This window comes from Balaenoptera borealis, assembly GCF_965194805.1.
Source record: "Balaenoptera borealis genome assembly, chromosome: 4".
In the NCBI taxonomy this organism is placed as follows: Eukaryota; Metazoa; Chordata; class Mammalia; order Artiodactyla; family Balaenopteridae; genus Balaenoptera; species Balaenoptera borealis.
Genome location: NC_138861.1, coordinates 95,192,533 through 95,208,522, shown reverse-complemented (window position 1 = coordinate 95,208,522; position 15,990 = coordinate 95,192,533).

The window sequence follows — 15,990 nt, the reverse complement described above, 5'->3', positions numbered from 1 at the left end:
TAGATTTTCTGATGATAGCCATTCTAACTGGTGTGAGGTGATAACTCACTGTAGTTTTGATTTGCATTTCTCTAATAATTAGTGATGTTGAGCAGCTTTTCATGTGCTTTTTGGCCATCTGTATGTATTCGTCGGAGAAATGTCTATTTAGGTCTTCTGCCCATTTTTTGACTGGGTTGTTTGTTTTTTTAATATTGAGCTTCATGAGCTGTTTATATATTTTGGAGATTAATCCCTTGTCCGTTGATTCATTGGCAAATATTTTCTCCCATTCTGAGGGTTGTCTTTTCGTCTTGTTTATAGTTTCCTTTGCTGTGCAAAAGCTTTTAAGTTTCATTAGGTCCCATTTGTTTATTTTTGTTTTTATTTCCATTACTCTAAGAGATGTGTCAAAAAAAGCTGTTGCTGTGATTTATGTCAAAGAGTGTTCTTTCTTTTCTATTCCAGTAGTCTTTGTGTGTGTTTTTATTCCAGCATCATTCTGTTTTGATTACTGTAGCTTTGCAATATATTTTTATATTAGGAAATGCGACGTTTTCGGATTTCTTCTTCTTGCCCCAAATTATTTTGGCTACTGGAGGGTTTTTATGCTTCTGTATGAATTTTAGGAATTTTTTTATATTTCTGTGAAAAATACCATTGTGATTTTGATAGGAAATGCACTGAATCTGTAGATAACTTTGAATAGTATGGACATTTTAACAATATTAATTCTTCCAATCTATAAACATGGAATGTTTTTCCATTTATATTTGTCTCCTTTAATTTCTTTTATTAGTGTTTTAAATATGTTTGTCTAATCTGGGTCTTTTGCATTATCATATAAATTTTAGAATGCTTTTGACATCAACATTGGGGAAATAATTATTAGGGATTTAACTGGGAATTTGTTGAATTTATTGATCAGTTTTGGTAATATTGTCATTTTAACAATCTTGCATTTTTTAATCAATTATTGAAGTACATTTCTTATTCTGATATTCTACAATATGTATGTGGAAAGGTTTTGCTGTTTTCTTGGTGTGATTTTATTTTTTGTTTTGTTTAGGATAGAGGTCTTCTAATAGTTTATCAAATTTATCTCAAAATATTTTCTGTATTTTAATGTTATTTATTGTATATTGGTTTTGAAGTTTATTTTGAAGTTATCTAGTGCTGATAGATAAAAATACAATTAATTGTTTATATCAGCCTTATACAATGGCCATTCTAAATTAAATATTACTTTTAGTCAATTAAAAAAAATGGTTCCTTAAGATTTTCTACATACTGAATCATATTGTCTATAAATACAGTTTTATTCTATCCTTTCAAAACTACATTTTTCCTTCTGACCCCCCATCTTATTGCACTAAAATTTTTAGCACAATGATGAGAACAGCCATATCTGACTTTGTTCTTGCCCACAGGAGAAAAATGATCTGTTTTTCACTTAAGTATGAGGCTAGCTATAGTTTTTTCGTAGGTGACCTTTATCAGGTTGAGGTAATTTATTTTTCTTTTCAGAGTTGTTAAGATTTTTTTTAAATTATAAATTACTTTTAAATGTTATCAAATATTTTTCTTAAATATTTAACCAACCTTAATTTCCTTGGATAAATCTTATTTTATCATGATGTCTTATCCTTTTGATGCTCTATTGGATTAGTTTTATTATATGTTGTTAAAGATTCTTGCTTCTATGTTTGTGATTTATATAATATAAAATTTTATGTTTTGATGGAGAGGATATTTTTATGTGGCTTATATATTAGTGTCATATTGATCTATAAAATGAGTTGGGGGAGTGTTGCTCTACTTCTCTGTTTCCTGAAAGTTTGTGTAAGCCTGTAATTTTTGCCCTCTTTAGTTTGTAACAGAATTCACCTTCAACGAAATCTATCTTTGGGATTTTATTGTTGGAAGGTTTTTATTACAAATATAATTTATTTTACAGACATAGGGTGGTTGTAATTTTTATTTCTTCTTGTGCTCATTTTGATAATTTGTGTTTTTCAAGGAACTGGTACATTTCATCTTGATTTAACCTTATTGGCATAACTTTGTAAATAGCCTTTCCTAATTATCATTTTAAATGTATATAAGATCTATAGTGATGTCTTTTATTCATTTCAGATACTACTTATCTCTATTTTAATATACATTTTATTAATGTAGATATAAGTTTAGCAATTTGAGTATTTTTCAAAAAACTAATTTTTAGTTTTATTTTTTTTCCATTTTCTTATTAAAATTCTTTTTTTTTATGTTCCAGTCCACTGGCCACAGCTTATTTTTTGGTTGTTTGCCTTTATTTTTAAAATATGCTTTCACTTAATAAAGAATGTCACATTCACATTTCTTTCAACAACTTTGAAAATTTTAATCCATTGTCTTCTTGTGGCATTGTTTCTTCACTCAAATGTAATATAGTTTTTATTGTTGTTGTTGTTTATGTCTACTTTTAAGTTTTTTTTCCCCATTACCAATAGTTTTGAATAACTTGATTATTATGAGCCTTGATGTTTAAATGCTGTTATCTTAAATGATGTTCTCTTTACCATGCATGCATTTTTTGAGCTTCTTGAATCTTTTAGTTGATATTTTTTTCATTAAAAATGGATGCATTTTAGCCATTATCTATTTAAATATTTTCCTGTTACCCCTTTTTCCCTGGGTAAAATTATGTGTACACTTTACTGGCTTTTATTTTCTCATAGGTCACTCAAGGTCCATTAAGTTTTATTTAATAATTTTTTCTTTCTATTCTTCACTTTGTAAGTTTTCTTTCAGATTATCTTCAAATTTACCTATCTTTGGTTTTATAGTGTCTAATTATCTGTTAAATGCAAACAATGGATTTTTCACTTCAGACGCTTTATTTTTCAGTTATAAAAATTCAAGTTATTTACTTTATATTTCTCTCTTCATTATGTTCATATTATGATTCTTGAATGTATCCACAGAAGTTATTTTAAAGTCCTTGTATGTTAATTTGATCATATTTGCCACTTTTGAGTCTATTTCTATTAATTTATTTTCTTTTCATTTTAGGTTTAATTCTCCTACCTGGCATGTCTAATCATCTTTAAATGAGTAATGGATACTGTGAATACTGTATTTTTGAGCACAAAAGTTTTCTTTTCTTTCTTTAAAACTGTTCAGTTTTGTTTACTCAGACAATTGATTTAGTTATGGAACATCATTTTGGGGGAGTTGTTTTAAACATTCTTAGTTTAAAACTGCAGTAGGGATTTTATTTTAGGGCTTTTATAGCCCTACTGTGAAGAAATGGCATCTATGGTGTTCCTGTTGAATGTGTTAACTGTTCAAGGATGTCTTTCTACCTTAAGCAGCCAGAATCTGAACACCTCTCAGTCATGCATAAGTTCTGGTAGAAATTTAGCTTATAGCTCCTTGGTAGTTACTGATTTCCCATTTGTTCCCTTGTCATCTTATTGTATTCTTTCCCTAAGCGTGCACAACTTCATATTAAGACAAAGGTTCAAGGGAATCCTATACATCAGTCTAGACCTCTTAATCTGAAGCTTTACATAAAGCTGTTTCCATTACTATGCCCTGCAAATTTCAGTAACCCCTTCTCCTATCCCTGAAGTGAAATCTCCTCTTCTTGCCTAAAGAAGGCTTCAAGATCTGCTTAGTTCCTTCTTGTCTGTACTATGTTCTTGAAATTTCCTTCAGACAGAAGGCCAGGTTGATAGTAGGGTTCACTTTGCTTTTTTTCTCCTCTCAGTGTCATAATCCTGCTTTGCTTCTTTTTCAATTTCTGAAAGAGTTCTATGTATTTTGCCCATTTTCCAGTCTTCTTTTTTTAAATGGCAGTCTGGTTTTAGTTACTCCATCATGATTAAACTCCTGGACATATATTTTAAAATATGAAGAAGAAACTAAGGTAATATTATGTTGGAGTTATGCTAAGTTATGTAATATATTATTTCATTTTCTCCTGAAAAACACCCGAGGAGATTTTATCATTCCCATTTCTTCAATGAAGAAGAGGAGTGGAGAAGATATAATGATAATTAGATGTGGGGAATTTCAGAAAGGCTTTATTCAGAGTTAGATCAGTGGAAGGGAAAGGAAAAGGAAGAGCATAAACAAAGGTTGTTTTCTCAAGCAGAGGATTCAAAAATCGGAGTGATGGAAGGAGGCTGTATATGATGCTTAGACTATGGAAAGCCCTGAATACCAGCTTAAGGAGTATATATTTTATCTTAAAGAAAAAAAAAAAAAAGATCTTTCTGCTACTCCTCTGAATGATTTGTTTACCCATTCAAATTGGAAGTAGATTTCGTATACATTCTTTCAGCAGTGGGGCAAGAAAATTTACATGCCCAACACTGGCTTCCATCATTACTGGGATATGTTATTTACTGGCTGATTCACAAAGAATTCTGACAATAATAGTTCAAGAGAAAGGCAACCTGTTCCAAATTAGAAGTTTTAATATCTCTGGAGTATAAATCTGCTGTCACTGCTTTTTAATATTAAATAAAATTTGGCAATATGGCAAGCAGGTAATACTTTGGAACTAAAATATGTCATGACTGGTAAAATATGCTAACTGTAGTTTAAACCATTGGAAAATATATAACCAGAGTTGACAAAGTCTCTGTTTTGCATTATCATAAATTGATTCTACATATTATTATATAGGAAAAACTCCAGGTATTTTCACTACCAAAGGATAAGGAGAAATTAAATGCCTTCATGGTAGCTTAGCTTGTCAAGGGACAGAAATATATTGCTTCCAGTCATGTGGCAAATGTAGATGCCAATTGAGCACAGCAGCCACAAGAGAAACTGCTTTAGTTTGAAACTGAATGTTGTCCAGAACCCTGGGTAAAAATCTCAACTCTGCTAAACCCCCAAGGTGTTTAATGTGAAATGAGAGTTTCATTATCAATTCAGGTAAGAATAAAAGATAGAAATTTATTAGCTCTCTGGAGGAGTTTGCATTCCAAAAAGATTCCATAAAAACTATAATGATGGCTGAGAAGTGACAAAAACACTTATGGATGTTTTTGCTCTAAATATATCTGCAGTTTTACCATTATATTTTAGAGGAATAAATCACTTAGCCTGTGAAAGCACCCAAGGTATACAGGTGTTGCCAATTTTAATTTTTCTCATTAAACCTCTCATTTGTTATTGTTTTTGTGTTAAAATGTCCCTTCTTACAACTCTTATAACATTTAACATAGTTTGCATGTTTCAAAATCATCCACTGCATGCAGCTCAATTGTCAGGAAGGACATTTGAATTTTCATAGAAGAAAAATAAGAAAATAGACACTTTACCTACTAAAAAGCAACCAATTACTGAAGTAGCTGTTGCGATATTCTTTTGTTTTTCCTAAATGGTCAATATGACTTCAGTGGGAAATAATTTGTTTGGCTGTATAAAGGAGGCACACAAAATTGATTAGGTGTTTTGCAATGGCCTTTGTGCTTTGAAAACTGTCGATAAATGACCATTTTAGACATTGGCATGGGAAACGACAAGGCACTTTCATTCGTTTGTCTGTCTATTTGCTGCTTGAACAGCTGGAGTGCCTTTTAGTGATTCTCTTTTTCCTATGATAGCATAGCAATGTAATCTTATTTTCTGGGGCTGATTCAAGTCATGATGCTTTAATTTCACAAAGACTAATAATTTGACTACATAGATTAGACAACTACTTGTGCCCTAGCAGTACAATTATAGATCAAGTAATCATAGCCCCAAATTTCCCCGAGGTCTGCAAAATTATACTGCTGTGTGGTAATATTAACTCCTTTGTCATTTGAGTTTACCTTGATCATTCTTTCTTGAAAATGAGGTGCTTTGAATTTAGGAATTTTAGGTAGGAATGTGGTAAATTAAAATTTTCTTCATGAGAAATATATTTGTGTTTTTACCTTTTTTGGTTCTATTTCAGTGAATTCAATATTTTTAATCAGGTCTTGTTTAGCATAATGAGCTCTGAATAGGCCCCCTGGTCAGATGACATCCCTTCAAGTGGATGAGATGTGACTTTCATTTTTAGCTACACTAGAACTTGCTTGGTGACCTTGAACAAGCTACTTAACCCCTCATTGGCTTATTTTTATTACCTGCAAATTGAATATAATAGATTCAGCCTCCCTCATGATGGGATTGAAAGATAGTTAACACAATCTTTCAAAAATGCCCTTGGCCCCTGAGGAACCATGCTCTAACACAGCAGTTGTACTGGAAGCCAGACCCTAGATCACTTTGCAACCTTTAAATTGAACCTTTTATGCACATTGTCATGTCTAGCCTTTGCTCCTTAGATTGACCTTAGTCCATTTTAACCTTAAAAGCACCTAATATTCTTGGTCAATTTAAAATTACCTTTCAGTGAAACACACAGTTTATAATAAGTGATTTGCAAACCGTAAAGAAATTAAAGATTTTTATAAAAAATAACAACCCTAGAGGCTTTGAAAAAAATTAAGCATTGAATTTAAAATAGAAGAAGCAAATTGATAAAATTATTTGAATTTCAGAGAATGCATGATAGATAATAATAAACCCAAGGTGTACTGATGAAAATTTTCACCTTCAAATGTTTAGTTATTTTTTTTTTCCATTTTTTAAATAAGATGAAATAATCTTTCTCCTTCATTTTACTCACAGCACACCTTTAACTGTAGCATAATTTTGTTGTGTTCATTCTGCATTTTGTATAACTTATTTTCTTATTTCCACCATTGCCATATTTCTTACTAATCAAAGGTGCTAAGATTTGCTACCATGACTTCTTTGAGGATCATATTTATATTTACTTCCTTTCTGTTGTCTAAAGATGTATTTCTCTCTCAGTCTAGCAACAAGTTCACTGAAAACAATGACGGGATCAACCGAATCTTCTACTTTCTTTGTTCTCATTCTCTACATTTAGAATCCAAAGAACATACCTTTTATCTTTTACTTTATGGCATTTATTGATCATGAGACAAAACAGTAAAAGAGACAAGCAACATTTTCCAGCCAAGTGGATTTTATGAATTGATTTATTCAATCACAGTGAAGATACTAAACTGAAATGGTGTATAATTATTATTTGAAAATGGTAGTAATAATATATTTCTATAAACTTTTCTTATCTATTTTTATTAAATCATATAAAATAATCAATACACTTTGATCAGATTAACTTTTGGTCACTTACTCAAATTAGTGCATCCCACAAATTATCATGCTTGAACATATTCCAGAGAATAGACTGAGACATCTGAAAACAATCTTTAAGGAAGCGTTTATAAATCTTTTTTCAAATAATTATGAGGAATCCCTCAATATGAACATTTAAATGAACATTACAAGACCTCTAAGGACTTTAACTTAGGATATATATGATTGGGAAATATCAGGTTAAGTGTTTTAGTATATTTCTTCTGGTTTCATTTAATCTGGAATCTTTCCTCTTACCATTTGTTATGGAAGTCCAGGTATCATTCATCTCTGCACAGCATCAAGAAGTCTGTCACAAGCATTAGGTACCTGTAGAAGATATTTTACATGGCAGATATTGGAGTAAACGTATCCTCAATTTACAGCATTACACACTTCTGTGAAGTAGCATGTTACCTTGAAATTATTTAGAGCTATAGAAATGGTTGATGAATCCAGCATACACAAAGCAGAGAGAGAATTTTCTGCAGATGGTGTAAAAAGCTCTGGTTTATGGAAGTGATGAGTTCAACAAATGGTGGTATGTATGGTGTATGGAATAGAACAGGGCAATAAAGAATCAGTTAATGATATACAACTGTGCAGAATAAGATATTATTGGTTCAAAGAGATTATATATGAATACTAGTTATAATCTTGAATGTAAATTTACCCTACAACAGATAACCCCTGCCACCTATGTGTCTCCCTCCCACACTTTTTCAGCTGTTACTACAATTAAGATGAAATCAGTAGGGGACTATAAAATTAACATCCAGATCATCACTTGGCAGTTCTATGATTGAGTTACAAGAGGCAACTTTAGGATAAACTTTTGATAAACAAGTCAGATTTAGATACGAACATTTCTTACTTAAAAGGAGAAAGCAGAGGGATTTAGGCAAGTGTAATGAGTATACACAACAGTGTCAACACATTTTTTTGTTCCTCTGAGATTCAAAAGGTTTTGAGAATCCATTTATAAGTTAGGTTGCTTTTAACTGTTAAGTATGAGAAAACCAGAGTAAAGAAGCTTACAAGAAAAGAATTTATTATAGTTCATATCAGGAAAACAGGAGGAAAGGTGGCTCTAGAGTTACTCAGTTCTTCAGCTTAAAGATGACATGATGGGCCTGAGTTAAAGTCATTCATTCATTCAACAGTTGATTTCCTCATATACCTCAGGCCCTGTTCTAGGTACTGAGAATTTCAGGGTGCTATGCTAAAGAATGGCTGCAAATACTTTAAATTCCTCCCAATGTGAGGTGATGTCTAATTTCCCTAAACTTGAATTTTAGTTGGCCTTACTGACTTGCTCTGGTCACAAGAACATTGCAGAAGTGATTTTGGGGGACTACCAAGAAAATGTTGTAAGCATCCTTGAAGCTTCTACCTAGGGTTCTTAGAATGCTCAATCTCAGCATAGTTTCTCTTGGAACCCAGCCCCCACATTGTGAGAAGTCCAAGCCATGGACAAGGAGACATTCCAGTTAATATTCCATGCTGAGCCAACCGAGAATTTCCAGCAACATGAATTTTAGAAGACTCCAATCCCAGATGTCTTTTGACTGCAACCATATGAGACCCCTAGTGAAAACGAATTATTTAAGCACAGATATCACCCCAAAACTATAAAAGATAACAATAAAATGTCATTTTACAGTAATTATTAAGTTTGGGGGTTGTGTGTCATGCTGCCATAACCATAAAACATGCAATGAACAGCACAGATAAAAATCTCTACACTTGTGGAGCTTATACTCTCATTGGGGAGGCAGAAAACATATAAGCTATATAAATAGGTTAGATATTTTAAAATGCTAGGTAAAATATTGTACGGTAGATAAGATAGAAGACAGAGAGAGATTTCTACCCTGATTCTTAAGAATAAAAGCCAGTTCTCATGGTCAGGAGAGAGAGAGAGAGAACAGCACCCAACAATACAGCCTAACAAACCAACTTTAGGAATAAAGACATTGCATCTTCCTTGTGATATAGTTCTTTAAAAAATTAAATAAATAAATATTTCTCCAGAAAATCCCTAACATATTTCCTCTTCTACCTTATATAACACAGTTGTGGCACATGCCTGAACAAACTTAACCCTAGCAACAATTGATTACATAAAGAGGGAAAAAGACAGATACTAAGTAGAGGGCTTAATATTGGTACTACTTGTTACCATGTAAAAGCCATATCCATTTAGTATCAGAGAATGTCTTAGAGGAAGGCTGACTCCATGCTTTACCTTTAGATATTTGAACTAGAATTTCTTGAACCTATACACTCAACTTAAATGATCAGATATTTAATAAGGTTTTAATACAAAAGGAGGAGGCAAGCATTGTCAAGTATTAACATTGTGTGGAATGGATAAAATATCTGGTTATTATTTACTTGCATAAAAAATACATACATGCATACATACATACATACAGGAGAATTTTACCTATGTTTACAGCTAAAATTATGAGGAAATATCCTTATGAGGAAAGCAAATATGCGAATAATCTTAGTTGACACCCAACTAATGATTAAGTTAAAAATTAAACTATTAACACATTAAATATATCAGATTTCAAGGGAGGATTTGTGTGAAGACCTATTTGTTTAATTTTAAAAATATAGTAATTTATAAAAGATAGGGGGCAAAAATAAGGAGAGACAGAACTTATCTTTTTAAAAAAAGGAGACAAGTTTACACTCAAGACATCAAACAAATAAAATTATTACAATTTCTGAAAAATATTCAACACTGTCTTGGAATGGCCCAGCACTTCCATACAAATTGCAAAATAGACATGTAATAACATGTTCAGATTCTGAATCAAATGGACAGTGAATATTTTTAAAATATTCTGCCTAAGTCTTTTGGGAATGCAATGTAGTTATGTGATTATAGAACAAATATGGTGAAATTTTGTTGATTATAATCTCAAGGTAAGGAAGAGCTTTCAGGAGAAAAATAAATTTATAATTATGAAAGTTTAAAAAGAAAAATAAATTTTTCCAAACTACTGATTATAATATTAAAACATCACAAAATTGAGTTTTGGTTTCAAATTGGAGTAGATTTATCTTTCTTTAAGAAATAATTATTACTTAGATTTTACTAAATGATAATTAGAATCTAATAGTTAGATTCTACTTTAAAAAATATGTTATAGAAATTTTAATTTATATTCTCATTGAAATCATTGAAATCACAAATATTATATAAAATGTTTTAGAAGCATGACTACTATATATTTCAATAGCCATATATTCTAAATCATTTCTCAGCAAGCCCTCACTTTATATAATTTATGCTTAATAACAAATTAAGTATGTAATAGAAAGTATTTAATTGCCATACTCTGTACAGCAAATCGATTTGTGTAAGGAAGGTTCAGTTAAAACAGAACAGGCAATCTGCTTAGATTGACTTTCTTGTAAATATAAGCTCTATTAGAGAGACACCTTGATTTCTCAAATATAGATGTGATGTTATATGCTTACCATTAAGACTTAGAAAGAAACTTAAGCTTTCCAATCATTGTTCTTGTAAAAGTGTAATTAAAATACTGAAAACACTAGCAAATTCTGGAGTAACTGTCAGAATGCTTAATTATTCTACATCATCAATTGGAAGAAATGAAAAATGTGGATTTTTAAGGATTTTTATTAGATTTATAACCTGTATTGCAAGCATAGCCTGGATTTAATAAATGTTTTCAAAATATTATTATAGGTTAATTTTAATGGCATGAATTTGGCTTCCAAAAAACTTGATAATTGCTGAATAATTATTCTTCAGTAAGCACTGTTTCACACATCTACTTCGAAATCACAGATATTAATAGATATGTTATTTCTAAAGCTGCCTATTTTTAATCATAAGCAACTTACTTCATATGCAGCAAAGAATCATATAACAAGATTTCTAAATAACATAAGCTCTATTTTACTTTTTACCCACACCTACAGGCTTGAAATTGATATTTCAATAACTTTCCTTTGAGAATTCTGTTGCTGAGATTTGTGCTTATAATGGCTAAAATCTAATGTTTATCATCTATTTTCTTTGCCATTTATAAACACTTTAATTTCTGAAATTTAAGATGTATATGTCACATTCTTGGATATTTAACTTCTTTATAGTTTCTATATCCTTAATTTATACAACCAAAAGATGGCAGTACTTCATCAAGTATTATTTTACTATAGGCTTTAGTATTTATATTCACAATAGTCAAAATCTATTGGGTACACTTTTTATATTTTAAGAGTAGAACTATATTCAATATTAACAGCTTTCCAATAAATATTTTAATTTTTGATCTTTAAATCAGTTCTTTTTAAAAAAAAAAAAAAAAGTAATTTAAGAAATATAAGTCCCGTAATAATGTCAAATAGAGCGTACTCTGAGTGCATATTTTAAACACTTTTCTCCGTATCCTCTCCTGGCTTTATTTGATTAGTTGCATCTGAATCTCACCGAAGACAGATCTTTGAAGACCTGTGGAGCTACCTTTCTATTAATACAATGATCTTGATTTCATTTCAAAGAACTTAAAACCTGTATTTGTGCTTACATATGTGCCAAAGTGAGGCTGAATCGTAAAATTTTCCATTAGGCTCAAGAGTTTTGACTCCAGCTCTAACAAAGACTGCACCCAAGTATTTCTAATTAATGCACCATCAATATAAAGGAAATAGATTTCCATGTTTAGATATAGCAGCACTGAAATTCCACTGAATTTTTGAGTGTGGAATAATAATTAACTGAACTTTTAGATTATCCTCACTGTCTGTTGTATTAATAGCTAGTTTTCTCTGACAGTCTTTGTCCCCTTACCTACCATTTGCTCACTCCCAACCAAAACCCACACAATAATCCATTTTAATGTATTTTAATTTAATAATTTTTAGCAATATATTATAAATCACAAATGATTTCACGTCTACATAACTGTATCCAAATGTATTTCCTAACTTCTAATTCTGCCTCTTGCAAGAACATTTGTCATTACTTATTACTATGTTATTTGGTATCAAAGGTGAAACTCCAGATATTAAGTGTGTTTTCCAAGCTGCTTATTGACAAGACAATTTTAACATTCCTCTCAGCTTGACTAAACTTTAGACGGGTTTCTTTCAGAACATTAACCCTTGACCTCCCTTTCAGATTTCAGAGGAAAGCAGAAGAATGGTGTGAGATGACAATTATAAAGATTCATGTCAAACAGTCAATGTTTTCTTTTTCTGCTCATTCTTTTGACTATTATCCTAGCCATGACTGTATCCTATAGTTGAGGTCATTTCAGGAAACAGGTGTCAGCTGATTAAAGATTTAACTAGAAATAGCCTAAAAGAACAAAAGTATGGATATGTATACAAGTATGGATATACATAGAAGCATATATACTCATATATACTTATATATATTATTTATTACTTATATATACTTATTACTTATATATGTAGTATATACACACAGTTATATACAATCCTTTGTCAAATGCCCCCATTCCAGAGCACAGGACAAACACTATACTTTTGTGCTCCTTTCTCTTCCTTCCTTAAATTTAACCACAGGAATTTATACTTGAAATAATGGTAGTGAAAAAGTGAGCACACAAAGTTTTGCTGTTATTTTTTTTTCTGGAGACATTGATGGGAAGTTATGGTTGAAGGATGAATGAGGAACAAAAATAACCAATTCTTGTGAATGAACATAGGAATACTTGAAACAGTAAGTATGGGTCCTTTAACAAACTATGTGCTTTTTAGAAAGACTCATTTCTATTTTTTAAAGCTATTTCTTTCCATTCAGATGAAACTTTTTTGAGTTATAGAAGATATTACCTAATTTTAAAAAAATTAGTAAACTGTGGCTCAGAGAGTTTGTATAACTTTGTAAAGGGAGAGAGAATTGTATAAGTACCAGGAAACTCTGCTTAATACTCTGTAATAACCTAAATGGGAAAAGAATTTGAAAAAGAAGACATACATGTATATGTATAACTGAATCACTCTGCTGTACACCTGAAACTAACACAATGTAGTTAATCAGCTATACTCCAATATAAAATAAAAATTTTTTTAAAAGAAAAAAAATAAAGGTAAGTCCTCCGGCTGTACCTCCTCACCCTTTTAACTTCACTCTCTCTCATTCGAAAATTGCAACATTAAAGTAATACTTTGCTTTTCTCAATATGCTTTCACATAGATTACTCTATTGATATAAAAGGTAAAAGTAATCTAATCCAATAACAAAATGGGGAGGGGAGTCTGGGATTTGTTTTAGGCATTTAAGTGTTTCCTTTCCATTATGAGAAGAGTGAGAATAGTGGCCTTCTTACTTTATGGAATGGTGTAGAGACATTACTGTGTCTTTGGTGATTGATAAGGGATCTTTAAAAAGGGATATGGATGTACGATAGTTTTCTAATACATATTTGCACACAATTTGTGTAAAGGGAATCAATTTCCAGATTCTCAACATTCATGTATGATGTTTTCAAAAATCAATGTCTAAAATTTCACTCTCATGATGAGGTGCAACTTCTCCTCACCCACCTCTCTCTTTCTCAAGTGTTCTTCAAATTTGCAAATACACACACACCTCCTAACAACCTTAAAATTTAGCTCTGAACCATGTGTACCATTTGTGTACCATTTGTATACAACCATTGTTGTACACAAATATCTCTAGGTCATCAAACAGAGGAACACATGGAAATAATATGGACTGGGTATTTGTTTCCTTTGTGGCTTTTACAAACAGGTGGTTTCCAAATGTCTACCTTAAACAAATCAAGGAGGGCCAAATCAAATCATTAGCTGACCCATCCTTAAGGTCTTTTTTGATAATTAATTATTCTGTGATATTTGCTCTATAACTCAAAAGGATTTCAAAAAACTGGATGGCATTTCAGTAATAAAAGTGTTCATTGTTTTCTTATTTTCATAGATTGTCTAGGAATTTACATTTAAAACAATAGAGAAATAAAAATGAAAAGGATACTAAATTCAGCCACATTCCAGAAATATAAGTAAGCTTCATTCACAGATACAAAAAACAGTAATTGAAAATGGGAATCTCTTTTTTTTTTTTTTTTGTGGGGGGGGGAATCTCTTTTATCTTATTAAAAGAAGAATTCCCAACAAAATTTAACATTTAAAAAAATAATTGTAGTTAAGCCTATGTTTATATTGATCAATTACCAATAAATAAAAACTCCTTACATAAGATTTGTTTTATATAGTACGATACCTATTGTCACAGAAATTGTTAAAAATATATTTTCTGTATCTATTTGAAGAGAAAATGATATGGTGGTAAATAGTTTTTTAGCCAAACATTATATTTCACAAAGATAAAATTCTATTGGGGAAGCTGAATGGAAATATTTTAAATCTTCTCAATATATATTTCAAATTAAACTTTAAATGTCAAATTTAAAATATGAATGGGACATACAATTATACATAATTCCTTTGGAAGATACACGTGTCTAAAATTCAAAGAACGCTGATTCTTACTACAATTATAGAACCAGAAGAAAAGGACATGTTTATAATAGCTATTATATTAAAGTCTAACAGAGCACAAAAAAATGTTAGTATATGGAGATGATTCCAGAAAGTTGTTGGAGCCTTTATTTATTAAATGTATTTATGTTTTATAAATTTATTTAACATATATAATTTATTTTATATAAATGTATTTATTTACTAAATAATATAAGGAGAGTCTTGAAATTTGGCAGTCAGTATTTTTTATAGAACTTCCTATTCACTCATATTTTTATGAAATAACAGAATTCTTTCCAACCCTTTCTTCCTTCTCATAAAGGTAATTTGGAACATATAAGAAATGTGATTTAACTTCCACCAATCATACACATGTGGAAAATATTTCTGGAAAAGGATGATTATATTCATTTTAAAATTTGTTTAGAATTTTTCTATGTAGTTTAGTTTTAGAAATTATTTCAGCTAGGTCATGAGATTATTTTTTTACTATAATTATCCATATTTATCATCATACTTTTTTTAGTACATTTTTTCCTCCACTTAGCAATGGACTTCAGATCACATTGTAGACACAGAGAAGGATGCCAGGCGCCAAGGTCTTTGCCAAAATGAGGTGAGTTGCTTGGGCCACTTATCCACTGTAAGTAGCTGACAAAGAAAATTGTACTTGAAAGGAAGCCAGGTTTACAAAATTTCTACAGACTCCTTAGAGTAACGCCATTTTAATTTTAGAAGTTAAAGGGGCAGTGCCCCATGCCACCACCAGAGTTCCAATGTTTGCATACCATTGCCAAAATACCCTGTACTTGAAGGGCTTGGACATCATAAAAGTGAAGGCAACACAGTTTTTAGAAACAAAGATGCAATCATGACACTTCTGTTACAAAAACAAAAATCCTGTCCCAGAATCTTATTTTTCCTTAAATAAAATCAAAGGCTTTAGTGGGCATTCAAGAAGTTAAGACCTTGAATGGACACTTCTTGCCTGACATGGCAGTGAAATTTGTTCACTGTCCTTCTTGCTCTCTTCAATGGACTCTTGAAGCTCCTTTCTGGTTTTTGCTGTAGTCTCTTATACCCCAGGGTCTTTCAACCATACAGCTTCCTCAGCCTGAAATATTCTAAAGTGACCATCTAATCCTTATTCTACCAACAGGTCTAACTTTAGTGTCATTTCTTCAGGAAGCCTTCCCTTAATCTGGGCTTATCTGCATTTGTTTTAAAATCTTGAAGCATTTCTATGAGAAGGAGGGATTACAAGAATAAGAACTTGGCAACTAATATTTACTG